Source organism: Tachyglossus aculeatus, chromosome 18, assembly GCF_015852505.1.
Source record: "Tachyglossus aculeatus isolate mTacAcu1 chromosome 18, mTacAcu1.pri, whole genome shotgun sequence".
NCBI lineage: Eukaryota > Metazoa > Chordata > Mammalia > Monotremata > Tachyglossidae > Tachyglossus > Tachyglossus aculeatus.
The window spans coordinates 16,000,000-16,019,189 of record NC_052083.1 but is presented as its reverse complement, the minus strand read 5'-3'; the positions used below and the strand labels follow the sequence as shown (position 1 = coordinate 16,019,189).

At 43.7% G+C, this 19,190-nt stretch overlaps 1 protein-coding gene and 1 non-coding gene across 5 annotated transcripts in view; one reads left to right on the top strand and one right to left on the bottom strand.

The window, feature by feature from the left end:
* Nucleotides 1-9,763: 9,763 nt before the first annotated feature.
* Nucleotides 9,764-9,901, bottom strand: LOC119940478. The gene has a single exon (XR_005454956.1). It is a non-coding gene; the product is annotated as a small nucleolar RNA SNORA7 (small nucleolar RNA).
* Nucleotides 9,902-13,997: 4,096 nt separating this feature from the next.
* Nucleotides 13,998-19,190, top strand: part of IKZF1 (IKAROS family zinc finger 1) — a 139,050-nt gene continuing 133,857 nt past the window's right edge. For all 4 annotated transcript variants that reach the window (XM_038760289.1, XM_038760288.1, XM_038760287.1 and 1 more), the window contains exon 1: nucleotides 13,998-14,066. The gene's annotated coding sequence lies outside the window, so the exon portion shown is untranslated. The remainder of the gene's footprint in view (nucleotides 14,067-19,190) is intronic.

Sequence of the window (19,190 nt, the reverse complement as noted above, 5' to 3'; positions counted from 1 at the left end):
TGGGCCCAGAAGTCAAAAGGACCTGGGTTCTCATCCAGCTCTGCCACATGTGTGCTGTGTGACCTTGGGCAAGTAACTTCACTTCTCTGTGCCTCAGTTACCTCATCTGCAAAATGGGGATAAGAACATGAGCCCCATGTGGGACAGGGACCATATCCAACCTCATTAACTTGTATCATCACTAGCACTTAGGACAGTGCTTGGCACCTAGCAAGCGCTTAACAAGTACCCTAATTATTATTAATCATTACAGGATTTAGTTTGCTCCCTTTGATCAGCGGAACCAACTCTGAAACTTTTCCTCTCAAGAAGGCAAGTCAAGCTGAGCTGTGTAACAGGTACGCTCTTTTCTAACTGCTCATGAATGGAACGAGCAATCCGAATGCTGGTGTCTGAATAAGATTTCAGTCGCCTGGGAAGCTCTCAATCTGAAAGGCTGAGAGCATCATAAACAGTCCTTGAATCATTTATGTAGCTCACATATCAATCTCTGTGATCCAAAAGTATACATATGTGCCAACATGACATAATCAATTTAATGCTATTGATTGAGTGCTTACTGTGTGCAGGGCACTGTACTAAACTCTTGGGAAAGTACAAAGCATTAGAGGTGGTAGATCACATCCCTCCCTGATTATCTTGTTTCTACCCCAGCACTGAGTGCAGTGCTTGGCACATAGTAAGCCCTTAACAAATACCACAGTTATCGTTATTATTGATCATTACGTGCAACACTTAGTATCAAATGGTAAGACACAGGGTCACAAATAATGAGGTCCCAGAACACAGTTACACCATGGCCACAGAGTAACACTCATCACTAGAAATGACCCACCCGTCTAAAGGCATTCATTCATTCATTCAATCGCATTTATTTAGCACTTTACGGTGTGCATAGCACTGTACTAAACACTTGGGGGAGTACAATACAACAACAAACAGACACATTCCCTGCTCACAACGAGCTCACAATCTAGAGGGGGAAACAGCTATTAATATAAATAAATAGATAGGTAAGTAAATAAAAAGCTCAAATGAAGAATCACCAAAGTCCCAGCCTTAGCCCCAGCAGTGACCAGTCCAGCTGTCCAAATGATGGAAGCCACAACCAAGGGCCATTGGGAGCTCTAGTGACAGGTGGACAGTGCAGCTTCTCTCCTCTGTGGCAGGGGCAGGAAACAAGTAATCGTTTCCCCACTGTTCAATGTCTGAGGCCTGCTGTTGCTCTGTCAGATTGGCACAGTTTTAGTGTGCATGGGTTGGTTGGCTTATCATGGGGCTAATTCCAGAAGTGAGACTTGTGTGTTAAGTCCAGATCTCAACAAATGCTGGAATCCAATACGAATTTTTAGAACCTCACCGGACTGTAAGCTCCTCGTGGGCAGAGAAAGTATCTATCAATTCTGTTATATTGCACTCTCCCTAGCACTTAATACAGTGCTCTGCAGACAGTAAGCACTCAATAAATACAATTGAATGAATGAATGAATGCTCTGTGCACAGTAGGTGCTCAATAAATACCATTGGTTTAACTGGTATGGAACTTGGAGATTTATAGTGAGCATCTTCTGCCCGCCACTATCTGAAAGGAAACAGTGACCATTTTGAGTGTTTTTCTACTTCTTCGTGTATCGGACAGGTTTTAGAAATCAGGATTTGGAAAGTTTGCATTCATTTCTGTTTTGCTAATGAAAATCTCTGGTTACCAGTAGAATGACTATGGAGGAAGATGGTCCACAACCTCAGCTTTCTTTAGGCTTATTATTAATGCAGAATGCTACACTATGAAGCAGATCATAGTCATTAACATCCTCTAGATTGTGAGCTTGTTATGGGCAGGGAATATGTGCATCTATAGTTGCATTGCACTCTACCAAGCGCTTAGTACAGTGCCCTGCACAAAATGTTCAATAAATATGACTGATTGATTGATATCTTCTTATGTCAAATCCCCCGTAGAACATGGTAATCAGTATTTTGTAGTTCTGTGAATACTCTTTCAAATACTTTCAATGGTACTTTTGGCCTGTTGCACTGGAAACATCTTCCAGTGTACTGAAAGGTTATTTTCCAAGCGCTTAGTACAGTGCTCTGCACACAGTAAGCGCTCACTCAATACGATTGAATGAATGAATGTTTAGACTCCAGCTTCAGGATCTCTTGGATACTTCTCAAGCACAACATGTCAGTATAGGTTGAACGAGACCAGAACCATCACAAAACCCAATTTCACTTAGCTAGGGATGGAGAATGGGTCTAATAAGGCATATTCAATTTTTTCTTGGTTGGTCATTACCTTCATTATAATAATAATATTAAGCTCTTATTCTATGCCAAGAATTGTACTAAGTGCTGGGATGGATGCAAGATAATCAGGTTGGACATAGTCCCTGGTTCTAATCCCTCCTCTGCTGCTTGTCTGCTGTGTGACCTTGGGCAAGTCAATTAACTTCTCTGTGCCTCCGTTACCTCATCTGTAAAATGGGGATTAAAAGTGTGAGCCCCATGTGAGACAACATGATTACCCCTATCTACCCCAGCACTTAGAACAGTGCTTGGCACACAGTAAGCACTTAACAGATATCATAATTATTAGTATAATTATTATTACTTCCTTCTGAGTCTCACAGTATAGGGAGAGAGAAGAAGTATTTAATCTCCAATTTACGTATGAGAAAACTGAGACATAGAAGAGTTTAGTGACTTGTCCCAGGTCATACAGCACAGAAGTGGGAGAATGGGGATTAGAACCTGGGTCCTCTGACGCCCAGGCGTGTTCTCTTTCACCTAGGCTGCATTGCCTTGTGTTCTAGCTTAATGAATTTTTTCTCGAGGCAGTAGAATTTAAATAGACATTCCCTGAGCCCAGATCTGTATCAAATTATTTTTAAGGTCTTCAACTATAATGCAAAGGTCTTGTTGTTGGTCCCTGAGCTTTTCCTACACCTATTTTGCTGCCAAGATCCTGTTTGTTGTATTTTGGCTGAAAACTACATTGTGATTCAGGGAGTTTGTCGATATTGATATTTCAGAGAAGTCTGGTTAGCAGGACAATAACTAGGCTATTGTAAACAATGCAGCCCAGTAAGATACTCTAGTAACTTGCTCACTCAGCTCTTTCATCTTTCTTCTTGATAATTTTAGGAATGGCTCTGAAATTCTGTGGTATCTTCCCAGGGCTATGTAGTGTTAGATTTGGGTCAGGTTATTCTCCCAAGCACTTAGTACAGTGCTCTGCACACAGGAAGCCTTCAGTAAATAGGATTGATTGATTAATTAGGGGGTCTTCAAAATCACCCATGTAATGATTCCACACCCCAGAATTACATCTCGAATTCCGGTGTTGTATTGTGAAAGCAGGCCATTCAGAGGTTCCGATGGAGAAATCTTGGAAAATTTAATGGTTGCTCCAAATATTTCACAATCATCTATGGAAGTCAGGTGTAAGGATTTCACTTTAGTTCAGGGAGTGAAAGAGGAGAAAGAAGCTAAATCTAGATTTTCTTCACTTCAAAAATTCAACAAGCCTCAGTAATTATATGAGTTTTCCTGGGCCCAAGCACATGTGGTTAGGCCTATATTAATGATTATGTAACACACAGGAGGCTGAATAGCATGTTAAGGTAGCATGGGGAGAAAGAGAGAGAGGGAAGAGAAGGGCCCAAACCCCTCTTTTCTATGATTTAAAAGTTCTACCTGACTCACTGATGGACTGAATTTCTCCTAGGCTTCTGTTGGCCAGATCCACACTGTTGAGAAGCAGTGTGGCCCACTGGAAAGAACACAGGCCCAGGAGTCAGAGGACCTGGGTTCTTGGGTTCTAATCCCGGCTCCACCACACGCCTACTGTGTGACCTTGAGCAAATTACTTACCTTCTCTGTGCCTCCATTCTCTCATCTGCAAAACATTCTCTGAGAAACAGCATGTCTTAGTAGAAAGAGCTTGGGCTTGGGAGCCAGAGGTCATGGGTTCTAATCCTAGCTCTGCCACTTGTCAGCTGTGTGCCTTTGGAGAAGTCACTTAACTTCTCAGTGCCTCAGTTACCTCATCTGTAAAATAGGGATTGAGACTGTAAGCCCCACGGGGGACAATCTGATTACCTTGTACCTACCCAAGCACTAAAAACAGTGCTTGGTACATAGTAAGTGCTTAACAAATACCATTATTATTATTATTGTTATTGTTATTCTCTGCCTGCCCAGGTGGGACCTGATTATCTTGTATCTATCCTAGTGCTTAGTCCAGGGCTCGGCACATAGTAAGCACTTGACAATCATTATGATTACTATCCACAGCTTCCTCCAAATTCCAGCATCCCAGAGGATTCTGGGAAATGTCTTTCAGATTCCCAGGAAGGGCAGGTCACAGAGAAGAGAGGGCTCGACGAATAGTGTTCTTATTCCTTCCTCCCTTTGTGGTCCCGCTTCCTCTTCCAATCAGGGTTTAAATATTTACATAACCAGATTCTGCCCACACATTTGTTACGAAAAAGCCAATGGAGAAGCCGAAGCATTAAACCATCCTCTTTTGGTAAGTTTCTTCAGATTCAGATTCATAGGCTTTGCTCGTAACCTTTGACTGCAGAGCGACTTCCTCAAAAATGAGAGCTATTGCCATACTTTCACATTTTGGCAGGTTCTCTAGACTTCATTAGCCCTCGCCTACATTGACAGAAGGAAGAGTCAGAAGATCACTAAAATGTTAATAGCAGCTCCACAAGATTCCTTCCTTCTTTGTGAAAAGGTCGGAGTCATCTAGAGTCTTTGATTGTGCTGTGGTAGATTCTAATGTTGAGTAAAAGCTTTTACAAGGAAAGGTGGACCCTTGAATTTTTTTCCCCTTATATCTATAATCTTATTCTTAAAAAGAAAAGGAATTTCCCTACTCACCAAGTGATCTATGATGAATTCCTTCAGGGTTATCACTCAACTTCTTTCCTTTTTGACTGAATCTACATGCTCTATTTCCTGGCTCTCTTTTGTTTTTCCATGAGGCTAACCTTTTCATGCACGCATATTAGGAAGTCTTAGCTTTCCCCATGCTTTGTCCTTTTTTCCCAATGAAACCTCATCACAATTGCCAGGTTGTGGAGTCAAGTCAAAATAAGGATATGTCAGGGGCACCCTGAGTGGTTCTGGGAGCTACACGTACCCCACAATTTTTTCAGCCATTTTACAACCAACAGAGCAGGTCCCCCCCGTCTCTTATTGTAACCAACAAGAGACGATCCGGGAGAGAAAAAAAAACCCTCTCCCACCTACAGCTTTCTCCTCCTTGAAATTTACTAAATGCAAAAGGGGGAAATCGAGTTTATCAAGCACTTTCAGAGCACAATGACATTGATATTCAAACACTGAGGTGGCAGAGATGCCATTAAAGCAATGGAAAACTCACACTCTGAAAGGTTACGAGAGATCTCTACACATACACAAGCACATATCTTTGAATTAATAGTCTTCATCGTCTGGGTTCTCTCCTTGTGGACGGGAGTAGTGTCTACCAACTCTACACTATCATACTTTTCCAAGTGCTTAGTTCAGTGCTCTGCACACGGAAAGCACTTGATAAATACCATTGAGTCAATGGGGAAAGGAAAGCAAGGTGTGGGAGAAGAGTCGGCATGGGGATTAAGGCAGTGAAGTGGAGTCCATTAAGGAGAAGCTCCCTCACAGCTCTTCTCCATACCATCTCCAATGGAGGTGCCAGGCTGCAGTAGTCAGGAGACCCAACACTGCCGGGGAATTTAGAAGCAGAAGAGTGGGCCCGCTGCCAATATTGAACCTATATCATTGAACCACCAAGGAGGTCATGCAGAACTTTGGGTCCGACAGATCGTTGTCCGTAAGTCCACCACCTTTGAAACTAGAAGAACTTCCATTAGACTCAATTCTTGCCCAAACTCTCACCTCTAATGGGATAGATGGGCAAGCCATAAACCATGGAAATGGAGCAAATACATTCCAGGGAGAAGTTGAAGGTCAATTTTGGTGTCTCCGTATAGGCACAACCTCAACTTTTACCATCCCCCTCCACTGCCCTTAAAAACCTGTCTTTTGACTGCGTAGGGTCCCTGAATGGGGAAATCAATAGTAAGTAGTTCTCTAGGATTTGTGCTACTCTGTCTCAGAACCATATTTGACAATCTTACACTTACGGGTTTGACAGTTTGCTTTCACTAATCCATATGCATATAAGGTGTATATTACTCCGTGTCTATGAGACTCACTTAGCCAACGACATCTGTCTTTGAACTGTCATGAATTGCCAGAATGATTCTTTTTCTTTTGTAGTGTCAGGTTAAAATAATTCCTCTTTCTGTCATTATTAACCTTGTTAAATACCCTCTCCCCTCCCCTTAGGAAAGGCTTGAACTGAGTGCTAAGTTTCAAACACCCCTTAACACATCCAGCTGGGAAAAAAAAAACCCATATCTAACTACTTACTTAATCAAATATCTACTTTTACTCCATCAAAGGGGAGTAAGTCCTTTTGTGCGTTTAACAAATTCAAGCAATTTAATAACTGGGTGAAGGTCTATGTAAAGTACTTCAACAACATGGGAAATAAAGACACTGGCCTTCTGTCTCAGAATTGGTTAATGGAAGGTGTGAAATCTCATAATATGAACAACAGTGGGTTCTTATAGAGCTGCTTAATGCTCTGCTGGGAAAAGCTTTGAGAAGTTTTCCATCATTGGGGGAGGTGGGTTGACAGTTTTTGCCATACTGCTGTCAGTTCCACTGTGGGAGGCTCCTAAAATTATTGTACTGAGGAAATGTTTCCACTATGAACCTAGCCACTCTGAAGCAAGACCTGCGGTATACTCTGCTCTGTGTATACCGGTATGCTAGAAGTACACAGCAATTTCACAAGGGATCACAAACAACTATGTGGTTTTGAGGCAATAGTTTCCAGCCGTGGGACTTCAGTGCGTGGTACTAGATCATTCCTTTGTCTATCTACCAGGTACAACTCTGCCAAGCAAAGTGTTGAATGGCTCTCCATTATACACACCAACTTGGAAAATATTGAATTTCTGCCAAACGGGACACAATTGTTCCTCCCTCTTCAGTAGAAAAATCACTTTTCCTCCATTTTCTCTTCTAAGACACGAGCATTAATGACTATAAGCTCCTTGTGGGCAGGGAACATGTCTACCAAATCTGTTGTATTGTACTCTTCCAAGCGCTTAGTACAGAGCTCTGCACAAAGTCAGCATTTGATAAATATGATTATTCACAAAATCATAATAATAATTTTGGTATATGTTAAGTGCTAACTATATGCCAAGCACTGTACTAAGTGCTGGGGCAGATTCAAGATAATTAGGTCCCCTTTGGGGTTCACAGTCTAAGTAGGATGGAGAACAGGTATTGAATCCCCTTTTTGCAGATGAGGGAACTGAGGCACCGAGAAGTTAAGTGACTTGCCCAAGGTCACCAAGCATGAAGTATGTAAGTGGCAGAGTCAGGATCAGAACCCAGTTCCTCTGACTTCCAGGCCCGTGCTTCTTTCCACTGGGCCACTTTGCAAGACCGATTGACTGAATGATTAATTGATCAGATGACGCGTTTGAAGAGGCAGACATACCCGGCTGGATCACACAGTGGGAGCTTGGAATTTACCCTGAAATCAACTAGAGTTCTAGACATGTATAAGGATAGGTGGAGGGACTGCTTGGTATAAGGTATTCTGGTGGTTGTTATTAAAGCACACTGATGTAGTAGAATGGCAACTGCTAAGTGTATGATTATTGATCTGTTGCATTTGGACTTGCTTAGAGAATTCTGCTCCATCAGGTAGTACAACTAAAACTACATCAATCATCTGGTGTAACACTTGAGTCTTACAAGCCTAATGGCATCCGATTCTAAAGAGCCAAATTCTTCCCTCGAATGTGCACATGGGGTTCCTGTTTAGCAGACTGGAATCCCAGCTTACCCTGATAAACTGAAATGAAACATCAATATTCACCCCAAAGAATAACTGTCTTCCTGATCTACCAATCTCTTCCACTCCCTATAAAACATAGAAAGTAGAAAAGATTAAAATTAACCCAAGTAGTTAAACATTCAGAAAGATGTAAATACATTTATCTGTTTCAGTCAGAAACCATAAACTTCAAGAAGGCAGGGTTATGTCATCTGAACCTTTTGTATCTTGAACACACTCAGGGCTCAATGAGTTTCAAGTCAATAATGAATCAAACAGTGAGTGTATCTATGGGCATAAACGTGCTTGCCAGGTATTTTGTGAGGATCAATGCTGACCACGTCTGTCATACATTAGTTTCTCAATTTTGATCTCTTTGGCTTTCCTTTAGAGTGCCTGAACTAAAAGAACCTATAGATTTGCAAGTGCCTTGCTCTTCTCCCATAGTTCAGTTTCCTAAATTCCTGCCCCTTCCAGATACAAATGACTAGGGAAATTCTGCTTCTTTTAAGGATATCTCAACAACTATTTGAGATCCACTCATGAACCTCTGAAAATATAAGGCTGTAGTGATCAATGCTAATAACTCTTCGGTTTGAATGGCAAAACAGAAATCTAAGCAAAACGGGGATGCCCAATTCCTACATGAGGCAGGAAATAAATGAAGTACTCAGACATTAAGTTATCAGTTTTCTGAAATGGAAGTTAAAGGAAAAAAAGTGTTTGCCTAGGAAGAAAGTGTTTGTCTGACTGATACTAACAGAAGTATGCAATATGTTAAGATTGAAAAAGTATTAATAAAAATACTGGGTGCCTCAACAGAAAACATTACATTTACTATAACTTTGCTGTAGCTGAAAACAGAGGAGGTTGAATTAGCCAAGGGGTAGCCAACAAGCCACTATAAGGTCTGAGAAAATGAACTCTTTCTTGTTCAACTCTGTAGGAATGCTGAAAGAGTGAACAGCTCCCATTTAATCAACCAGTTGATAAAATTTGCATGCAGAGAACTGTATTAAGTGCTTGGGAGAGTACAGCAATTAGTAGACATGACCCCTGTCCTCAAGGAGCTTACAATTTACTAGGGAATATAGAAATGACAACAAATTACAGGTAGGAAGATGCAACAGAATTTACAAACTTTGGTATTTGGCATAGATGGTATATCCATCCTGTGGAACACAATTATTATTATTTCCTTTCTTCCCCTTCTAGATCGTGTATCCCCCTCCAGACTGTAAACTCACTGTGAGCAGGGAACATGTCTACTAACCCTGTTCTTCTGTACTCTACCGGGTGCTTAGGACAGTAAGCGCTTAGTACAGTGCTCTGCACACAGTAAGCACTCAATAAATATGATTGAATGAATGACAATGAATACTCTGCACACAGTAAGCGCTCAATAAATATGATTGATCGAGTGATCTAAATTCCTTGAAAATCTGAGATGCAAGAAACAGCTCATCAACCCCTTGTGAGAGAGATCATTGGTTAAATAGTTCAACTCCCAGTGCACATAATGAACAAGAAAACTTAGGCAAGTAATATCATGTGGTTTATACTGTCTTATGCTGCGAGTCACCCGTAGCGACTCCATGGACACATCTCCCTCAGAATGTACCTCTTCCATCTTCAATCACTGTGGTAGTGTAGCTGTAGAGTTTTCTTGGTAAAAGTACAAGAAACATGGGCTCTAATCCCAGTTACACCATTTGCCTGCTGTATGACCTGAGCTAGGACTAAACTTTTCTTTTACTTGGGTGCAGTAAACCTCAGTCTTCACCTTCGACTCTCTCCCATGCCGCTGCTGCCCAGCACAGGTGAGTTTTCAGTTGTAGCAGATGGCCTTCCACTCGCTAGCCACTGGTCAAGCTAGGAATGGGATGGGTATGCCTCTGCTTGACTCTCCCTTCCATAGCCGAGACAGGTAGAGTACTGGAAATTTTCCAGGTGCGATCCTGAGAGGGGACAGCTTAGCCGCTAGAACATAAATGGATCAGTTCTGTCTTCACTGAACCCGAATTTGCATCAAAGGAAAGAAGGTTAGGTTTCCTGATCCCTGAAGAAATGGTCCCTACTCCTCTGCAGATGCAGTAGCTAGTAGCTCAGGCTAGATACCTCTACCTCTCACTCACTTGTGGAGCAGAAACGTTCCTTCCAAAATCCCAACAGTCACCTCCGTACATAGTAATCTCTTAACTTTGACCTTTCAATCGATAAATCAGAGATATTTACTGAGTGCTTACTGTGGGCAGAGTAATGGAAAACTACAATACAATAGGGATAGTGGACACCATCCCTGTCCACAGGAAGCTTACAGTCTAAAGAGGCACAGAGAAGTTCAGTGACTTGCCCAGTCACACAGCTGATAAGTGGCGGGCTGGGATTAGAACCCACGACCTCTGACTCCCAAGCCTGTGCTCTTTCCACTAAGCCACGTTGCTGCTTCTCATGCTAATCTAGTCCAATCTTCCCAGAAAGATAATGACTAACTCCCTCAGGCCAGATGGATATTAATTATTCCCTTAAAAATCTCCAGGAATGGATACTCGGTGATCTTCCTTAGTAGCATGTTCCAGTGATTTGTCTACCTGATATGAAGCCATTACACACCCACCTGAAACTATGGTCAGTGAGAATGTCTAGCAGGGCAGAATCAGAAGTGTCATCTTACCTACATGACCTGCCATCCTATCAGAGAAGGAGAGCAATTTGGTCTATAACAAATTTGTTCTTCCCAAAGCAGTGATGCTAGCTTCCTAATACGCCACTCTCCTTTTGGGGGTTGTTTGATAATATGTTCAAGTAGTTTTCCTGGTATTAACTTTGCACTTTCATTTTTAAGGTCTTCCTTTCTTTGAAGATGAGCAGAGTTGATCTATTCCAATTCTCATATTCCTCGAGTTTTCAAAATAATAGCTACTGGCTCTACAAAAATATCCTCCAATCCTTTAATACACTAGGCGGCACGTCATTAGACCTCGCTGATTTAGATTCATCCAGTTATTTTAAATATCTTTAACCGTTTCTTCCCCTCTTCGTTTTCTATCACAGGTGTGACTTGCAGGTTAGTTATTTACTGTAGATCTTGTTTATAAAGCCAGAAGTAGCAAGGAAATCATTTACAATCTCTGCCTTTTCATACTCTTGTGTTATTAGCTTCCTCTTCCCGCCTCCACTTGAGGATGAAAAGAGGCGAGGAACTGGAAAATAATTTCCATCCCACCCAGGCAGTATAGACGCTTAGTGTTTGAAAACAAGACCAGGTTTGACCCTAGAATTTTGATCTTCTGCAGTGACTGAGAGAAGGGAAGGTGGGAGCCAAGAGAAGAGCACAGCACCTGTTACTGGACAGAGCTGAAAACCCACAAGCAATGTAGAGGGCGAGCAGTGATGGTGAGGGAGGAAAAAAAGAGGTTGGAGGCACTGGAGACAACATATCAGGATTCCACTGTGGAGAAATATCAGTTGGATTTGACACCAATTTCTGTTTCATATCCAAGATAATGCTAGCAAAGTATGTTGGGGGTTTCGGGAAGGCTGCAATCCCCAAATGGGACAGGGACTGTTTCTGATGACCTGATTGTTCATTCCATCATTCATTCCGTGGTCTGTAATTTGGGATTAATTTGGGATTAACTTGTCGAACACTGCTTAACACCTAGTAAGTGCTTAACAAATACCATAATTATGATTATTATTATTAGAAAGGACTAGAACCTCTTTTTCCTTTTCCTCTAGTTTCCAACTTGTCACCCTGTCCTTTGGAAAAAAGGAAGAGAACAAACTTGTTTTCCTTAATTCTGCATGCTGGGTTGTTGTGCTCTTTCTAAACAGGATTGGCTCATGCTTTTGTCGTGGGGGGGGGCGTGGGGGCGTCTATATCCCAAACCCATAAGACCCCAGAAGATGAACAGAGGGCTGCAAATGGCACCAGTAAGAAACCAAGCTAGATTCTGACTCACCGACAGGGAAAAAATACACCAAAGTGAATCTAAGTGCTGGCCAAGCTGGAGGAGAAGGGAAAAGACACAATCTATCAATCAATGGCTATTTATTGAGTGCTTACTCAGTGCAGAGCACCACACTAAGCCCTTGGGAGACTACAATTCAATAGATTAGGAAAATGTGTTTCCTCCTCTCAAGGAGTGACTTTATTTTCATCTATATGAGGTGAGAGGAGGGAAGAGAAATAAGAGGAGAGAGGAGAAAGGAGAAATCCAAGGAGAGAGGAGAAATACTTTCATTGGCAGAGGAGTCAGTCAGTGGTATTTATTGAGTGCTTACTGTGTGCAGCACACTGTATTAAACACTTGCTGAGTACCATGTAATGGAATAGGTAGACAGGATCCCCGCTGTAAGGGAGCTTACAGACAAGGGGAGGAAAAGCGAAAGTTAATCTATTCTACTTTTTTTTCTACACCCTCTCAAGTCTCTGTCATGCAAACTTCTTTCTGTTTTGTGACTCAAATTCAAAATTCTATATTTTATACCACCAAACAACTGTTTGGGTACTCACGTCCGCCCCACTATACTTATTTACACTTCTTTACACTTTACCATTTCCTCCTACCTGTCATTTATTGCGGCGTGTGTCTCTCCTGCTCAATTGTAAGCAGCTTGTGGGCAGGAATCGTGTCTACCCATTCTACTGTATTGTACTCCCCCAAGCGCTCGGTGCAGTGCTCTGCGCACAGTAGCCTGGACTGTAAGCTCCTTGAAGGCAGGGATCTTACGGACTAATTCCCTTTTTCTCTCTCATGGACTTATAGTGCTCTGCACACAGTAAATGCTCAACAAATACCATTGATTGATACATCGATTGAAAGGTCAGAGCCAGAAGTTGGGGGTCAAGCGATTCTAAGAAAGCACTGGCTTCTAATGTGGCCATCGATCAATCAATCATATTTATTAAGTGCTTGTGGGGGCGCAGAACACTCTACCCAGCACTTAGTACAGTGCCCAGCACATATTAAGTGCTTAACAGATACCATAATTCTCCTTAGGGCATGGGAGTATACAGTATAGCAGAGTTGGTAGACAAGTTCCCTGCCCACAAGGAGCTTGCACTCTAGAGGAGATTGAGGGGAGAAGAGGGAGGGAAAAAATCTGAAACAATCCTTTGGTTTAAACTCTCACTTGTCTGTTGTGTGATCTTGGGCGAGTCACCTAACTTCTCTTTGTTTCGGTTCCCTCATCTGTAAAATGGGGATTGAAACTGTACATCCCATGCGGGACAGGGACTGTGTCCAACCCGATTTGCTTGTATCCACTGCACGCTTAGTACAGTGCCTGGCACATAGGAAGTGCTTAACAAATACCATAATGAATTATCATTCAGGAAAACGCAGGCCATCAAGTCCCAAGTCCAGTGTTTTGCACACAGTAAGCGCTCAACAAATGCCATAATGAATTGTGATTTAGGTAAATGCAGGCGGTCAAGCCCTTAGTCCAGTGCTTTTCATGCAGTAAGTGCTCAACAAATACCATAATCAATTATAATTCAGGTAAATGGAGGCGGTCAAGCCCTTAGTCCAGCGCTTCGCACACAGTAAGCGTTTAACAAATACCATAATGAATTGTGATCCAGGTAAATACAGGCGGCCAAGCCCTCAGTCCAGTACTTTGCACCCAATAAGCGCTGAAGAAATGCTTCTGACCGAATGAACCGTGGGGAGATGCCCCGTCCCGCCCGTCCGGTTGGGCGGAGGATGCCAGCAGGTTTGCCCACGGGGGGTGTGGGTGTGAAAAGTAGATTTCGCAGAGCCGGTGCAGTTGTCTACTGCCCAGGGCCCGCGGTGCAGAAAGGGGGTGTGCCAGCCTCCTCTCCCCTCCCTGCTGTGACAGCAGCCCCGAGAGGAGACACACTGAGAGAGGGGAGAGCCTCCGACCCCCGGGGCCCGTGCCCGGGAGGGTGGCACCCCCGGGAGCCTGCAGGGCGGGGTGGGGGGAAGCCGCTGCAGGGAGGTGTACTGGCATGAGGAAGTGCAGTAAGGAGGGGAGGGACTGAAGACGCTGCGAGCAGCAGCAGGAGGAGGAGGAGGAGGAGAGGGAGGAAGAGCAGGAGGAGGAGGAGCGGCGGTGGCACATGGAGCTGGAGCCCGCTGTCTGCAGCCCGCCCCGCACCGACCAGGTAACGCGCCTTCCCGCCCCGGGCATCCTCCACGCTCCCGCCCCGGGCATGCTCCACCATTCATTCATTCAATCCTATTTATGGAGCGCCTACTGTGTGCGGAGCACTGGACTGAGCGCTTGGGAAGTACAAGTCGGCAACAGATAGAGACGGTCCCGGCCCTACAACGGGCTCACTCCACGCTCCCAACCCCGGGGAGGCTCCACCGTTCATTCCATCGTATTTATTGAGCGTCTACTGTGTGCAGAGCACTGGACGGCAACAGATAGAGACGGTCCCGACCCAACAACGGGCTCGCTCCACGCTCCCGGCCCGGGCGTGCCCCGCCGTTCACTCAATCGTATTTAATGAGCGCTTACTGTGGGCAGAGCACTGTGCTAAGCGCTTGGGAAGTACAAGTCGGCAACAGATAGAGACGGTCCCTACTCAGCAACGGGATCACTCCACGCTCCCGTCCCGGGCATCCTGCTCCACGCTCCCGCCCCGATTTTCCTGCCCGGTGCCCGTCCGCGGAAAGGCGGGCAGAGAGACACCTGTTGCGGCCGCGGCGCCGTTGCAAAGTTTCCCGGGGTCCGGGGTCGGGCAGAGGGCAGCGCGCAGGGCTTCGCACCCCGGGGCACCCGGGCCCGGGACCAGAAGCGGGACGCTACTCCAGCCGGGGAGGGGGCAGTGGGGGGATGTTAAAAATCGCGTGTATCTTTCCTTTATCTGTACCTTTACTAAATATATAAAGGAAAGGAAGAAATAGGGAACAACGCGAGCTGAGCAATTTCAGGAAGTCATTGTGAAAGAAAGCTGGAAAGATTACAAAGCCTCAACCAGCAGGTTGGTCCAACCAAAAAGCGAATATTGCCGAGGGTGGCGATCCCTTTTTAGTCCCCTCACCACATGATTTTGCCCCAACTTTATGGCAGAGGGAAAGGGGGGGGGGGGGAAACGTTTCTTAAAAAAAACAAAAAAAAAAAACAGTGAAATGGGTGGTGGTGGGGGACAGGCCAGAAAACTTTAGATTTATCCACCAAAGTTGCAGAAACGAACTCGGGCTTTAGGGGATTGATCTGGATCCTGGGGAAAGCACCCAAGTGGGCGGGGGGGGGGGGGGGGAAGCAGGTCGGAAAACTTGGAAACGTCCCACTCTGAGTGGAGGGAGAGGCAGAATTGGGACCCCCTCCCCCTCCGCTTTGGATGCCCGGGTGTTCCTGGAAATAAACACATCCCAAGGAATCCTAATTCCTTCTCTGATTAAAGAGAAATAGAGGGATGATCTGGATCCAGGACGGGCCAGGTTTGTTGAAGACCCACGCTCGTCAAATCAATCTCCATTCGTACGCAATAGCCCTTATGTAAAAATCCCAGCACGGAGGATTGGCAAACTGAAGTTTTCCTGGAAGTTTCTTCAGTGACAGGAGGTGCTACCTTAGTCCGGGCTATCAGCTGATCCTCCATTGATTCCAACCAAACCGTACTCTTTCTGCGGAAGGGTTGTTTCTCCGCACCAAGTTCTTTTTTAAAGCCGGGCCTGTAAGTTACAGTAAAGTTAAAAAAAAATGCAAGCCACGGCTTAGCTCGTCAGTTTCAATGGAGTTTCTTTTTTAATGGGATCAGAGAGCATGTGAGGGCAGTTGGACAGGGTTAAGGCTGTACTGAGAGGATGGCAGGATTTTCCCAAATTCCTTCTGATCTCTTCCTGCAAATGTGAGACATGCAACCCTGGGTAATTTAGAGTAGAAAGGAAAACAGTACTCGTCATATGCCTGGAGATTTTCTGTGCAAAGATGTCAGCCTACGGAATGCTTCGTGAGGAATGCCATGTGGGAAGTAGGTGATTTTTAATCCTAATTTGGGGGTTCAAAGTAGGCTTCTTGGCGACTTCAGGCTGTGTGGAAGCCCCATTTTTCCAGTGGAACCAAGAGAGGAGGGCAGGCAGGATGAAAAGTTCCCTTCTGTTTTGTCTCCCACAAGATGAATTAGGTGCCTGGAACCAGTATATGTCTATAGGCACCCCATAACAGCATTACCCCCAAACAAACACACACACACACACACACACACACACACACAACCACCCCCCCACCCCCCACCCCCAGCTTAGTCACATACAAAACTGAATACTTTCACGCCCATAACTTTAGACACTTTTGCTTTGTTTAGGGACAAGGATTCAAGCAGGTAAAAGTGTTAAATTTATCTTCCCTAAAATAGTAGTCAACTTACTTTAATTTCCCCAAACATCTAAATAAATCCTAATGTAGAGCAAACAAAAAGTAAATTCCAGGGAAAGGAAACACCTTCTCTTGAATATCTGCGCTTGTTTCAAGTTAATGCCGTTGTCTATGGGTTACAGACCTCACTTTAGTAAGCCGTACGTGGAAAGTACATTGTCAAAACTAGGGTGAAATCAGGCTGGGGTGGAAGGCTTAGGTTTGTTTTATTGGAACGGCTTAATTTTTTTCTTTCCAATTTTGTAATTTAAATAGTCAAATTAGGGACATGAAATGTCGGGTCACAATATCGTGGCCAAATAATGTGTGCTAACTGAAATGAAAAGCTGATGGGCTTCTGTTCAAAATAACACTGAGAGGTGAGAGCTCCTTTTCTCAAATTGGTAACGAAGCCTCAATTGTTTTGTGACCATAGAATTCCAGTCTGTCAGGGGTTCGTTCAGAATTCACGTTTTAAAATGACTCTAGGAACTCCTTTTCCCAATGAAAAAAATGCAGATGTCCCCAACTTCCAAAATCTTCAAGGGTGGCCAAACTGGGTTTTCACAAAAACTTGCGGTGAGAAAAATGTAGTTTCTTCTCGACCCAAAGTAGTGATTGAAGCTCATGGGAAGGGGATTTTGAGAACTCTGGCCTGGCTGTACTGTAGATGATTTTATGGTTTACCCTTTCCCGATTTCAATTCCCAAATTTATGATAAATACCGGATAAATGTACAAAACTACAACCCAGAACTACTCCAACCCAAAAATGAGATAAAAACCACCAGCAGCCCAGAGACTGAGAAAATCAAGTTTAGGCTGAAGAGAGTTAAAATCCTTGAGGATGTAATCGAACTCCTTGAGAAAAACAGGTGAATCCTACTGCCTTGAGCAGCAGAGCTCCCTTCTGTCATTTCATTGTTCGGCAAACCCAGAACGGCCAGCCTGAGGAAGGGCTTAAAGAACAGTACTCTCACCGCTGCCATGTCTTCCACTATTCAGCAGCTGCAGGCAGGGCGGCTAGCTTGTGAAAAGTTTGTGGCGGGAGATGGGTGGTGATTAATTGCATTAAAAATATAGAGACCTTTGAATGAAGAAATCTTCATTGCTCCTATGTTCATAGCTCTTGGTTAATATAGTACATTCACACGGTATCAAACCCTCAAAACTTAAAAAAATGAAAGTCAGGAGAGTAAAAACTGTGAAGAACACATTTAATCAAATAGAAAATTCAACTTTTCTGTGCTGGATTGTGTCCTCACAGAGTTTTGCCTTACTTGGCTGGGGTCAGAAGACTAGTAAAAGCTAAAACAGAGCTTTTACAATGCAGGAGGTGGAGAAATATACCTTGAATTTGCTATTGGAACTGTAAGGTGTTTTTTTGACTATTGAATATTCATCAGATAATGCAGCTGCACTTAACCCAGAGCACAGTCCAAGAACGACATGGTTTTAAAAAGCATTCTTGACTCCTTGCCTCCTGCTGTGATCAGAGTCACACCGAAAAAGTCAGCATTATCCCACGTTGCCCTTTTCAAATCAGTATATATTCCCCACAGATCCAGATCACAATAGAGCCAAATCAAGCAATTCAAGGCCCTCCGGTAAGTCAGGTGCTCCAAAATTAAGGGAATTAGTAGTTTGCAGAGTTTGGTAACTATGTAGTGCAAGGAAGAGAAGTGACAGAACTGACTCCTACTGGCAGTTGTACCTCTTTAGGATTTACATTGGATTCTCTAGTCCCAAAGTGCTTTACAATCATTTTAAATTATTTGTTATACTTCATCATGACCCTGTGGTGTGGTTATCCCATTTTCCATTGTGAAAACGGAAACGAACAACTGTCTCTGAGTTATTCTCCTGGAAGTTTGAGTCCAGTTTAGTAGGGTGCCACAGACACTGTTTGTACCCTCAACATGCACGCGTTACCTTATGGAGATTTCAGGGCACTCAAAAAAAAAAGCCGTTTTTAATTGACCGGGCGCTCAGGGAGGTGATGGTTTACAACAGGAGTAAGAAGTAGGATTTAAACAGAAAGTGTTGCATATAACAATGGGAATTTCCAGCTATAAGACCAGACTGACTGGTTGTGGACTCGATTCAGCTGCTGATTTAGGCTGTGGCCCGTGGTACTTTGTCAGTTCACTTGACCTCCTTTTATCTTTCTGTAAAATGGGGCTGATAGTTTTTGGTGAAGCACGTTACAGTTCTCATACCAGAAGTATGTATAGCACCTCCCCCTCCCTTTTTTTCATGCATATATTTGAGATTTGGCATTCAATGTGAGTTAAGTAAAAATCTGGGAGATATTGCTTTTTAAAAGATAAGTTCAATTAATCAGAAGTAAAAGGAAATAGAAAAGGACATAATAAAATGGGCGCATCTTGCAGCGGAAGACTATAAGCAGGTAGTCTTATTTAGGATTAGATACGCATGAAAATAAGGTTGGAGAGTTATGTACCCAGTTTATTTCCCCATGATCTTCTCTTGGGACTAGGGAACTCAGATTCTTGTCGAATTAAGTGAGAATAACATGCAGAGAAGGGCTGAAGAATTGAATCTTAAACAGGTGATGAACCGAGCTTTTTTGGGGTGGGAGAACAGGATTACAGACCACGTCCTTGTCTCTGCAGAGCCACGGTTTCTTCTGTGTTTCGGCCGGTCCAGTTGGACACGCCATGGAAACTTGAGGTTATCACTGTGGGCCAGATCATCTGATGCTGTTCTGCTCCCTAAGAGATTTGAGTGTAGTTCTTAGATCCATATTACAAACCCTATAGAGAATAGAATCTCTGTGGGAAGTGCTATTTCACCTCATTCTCTTTCAGGAAGAAATTTTCATTGGTGAGGGCAGGAGTGAGTCTTTTCACCTTATTTGATATAGCTGAGTGCTCAGTATTTCTTTCCTTTCCTCTAAGTAA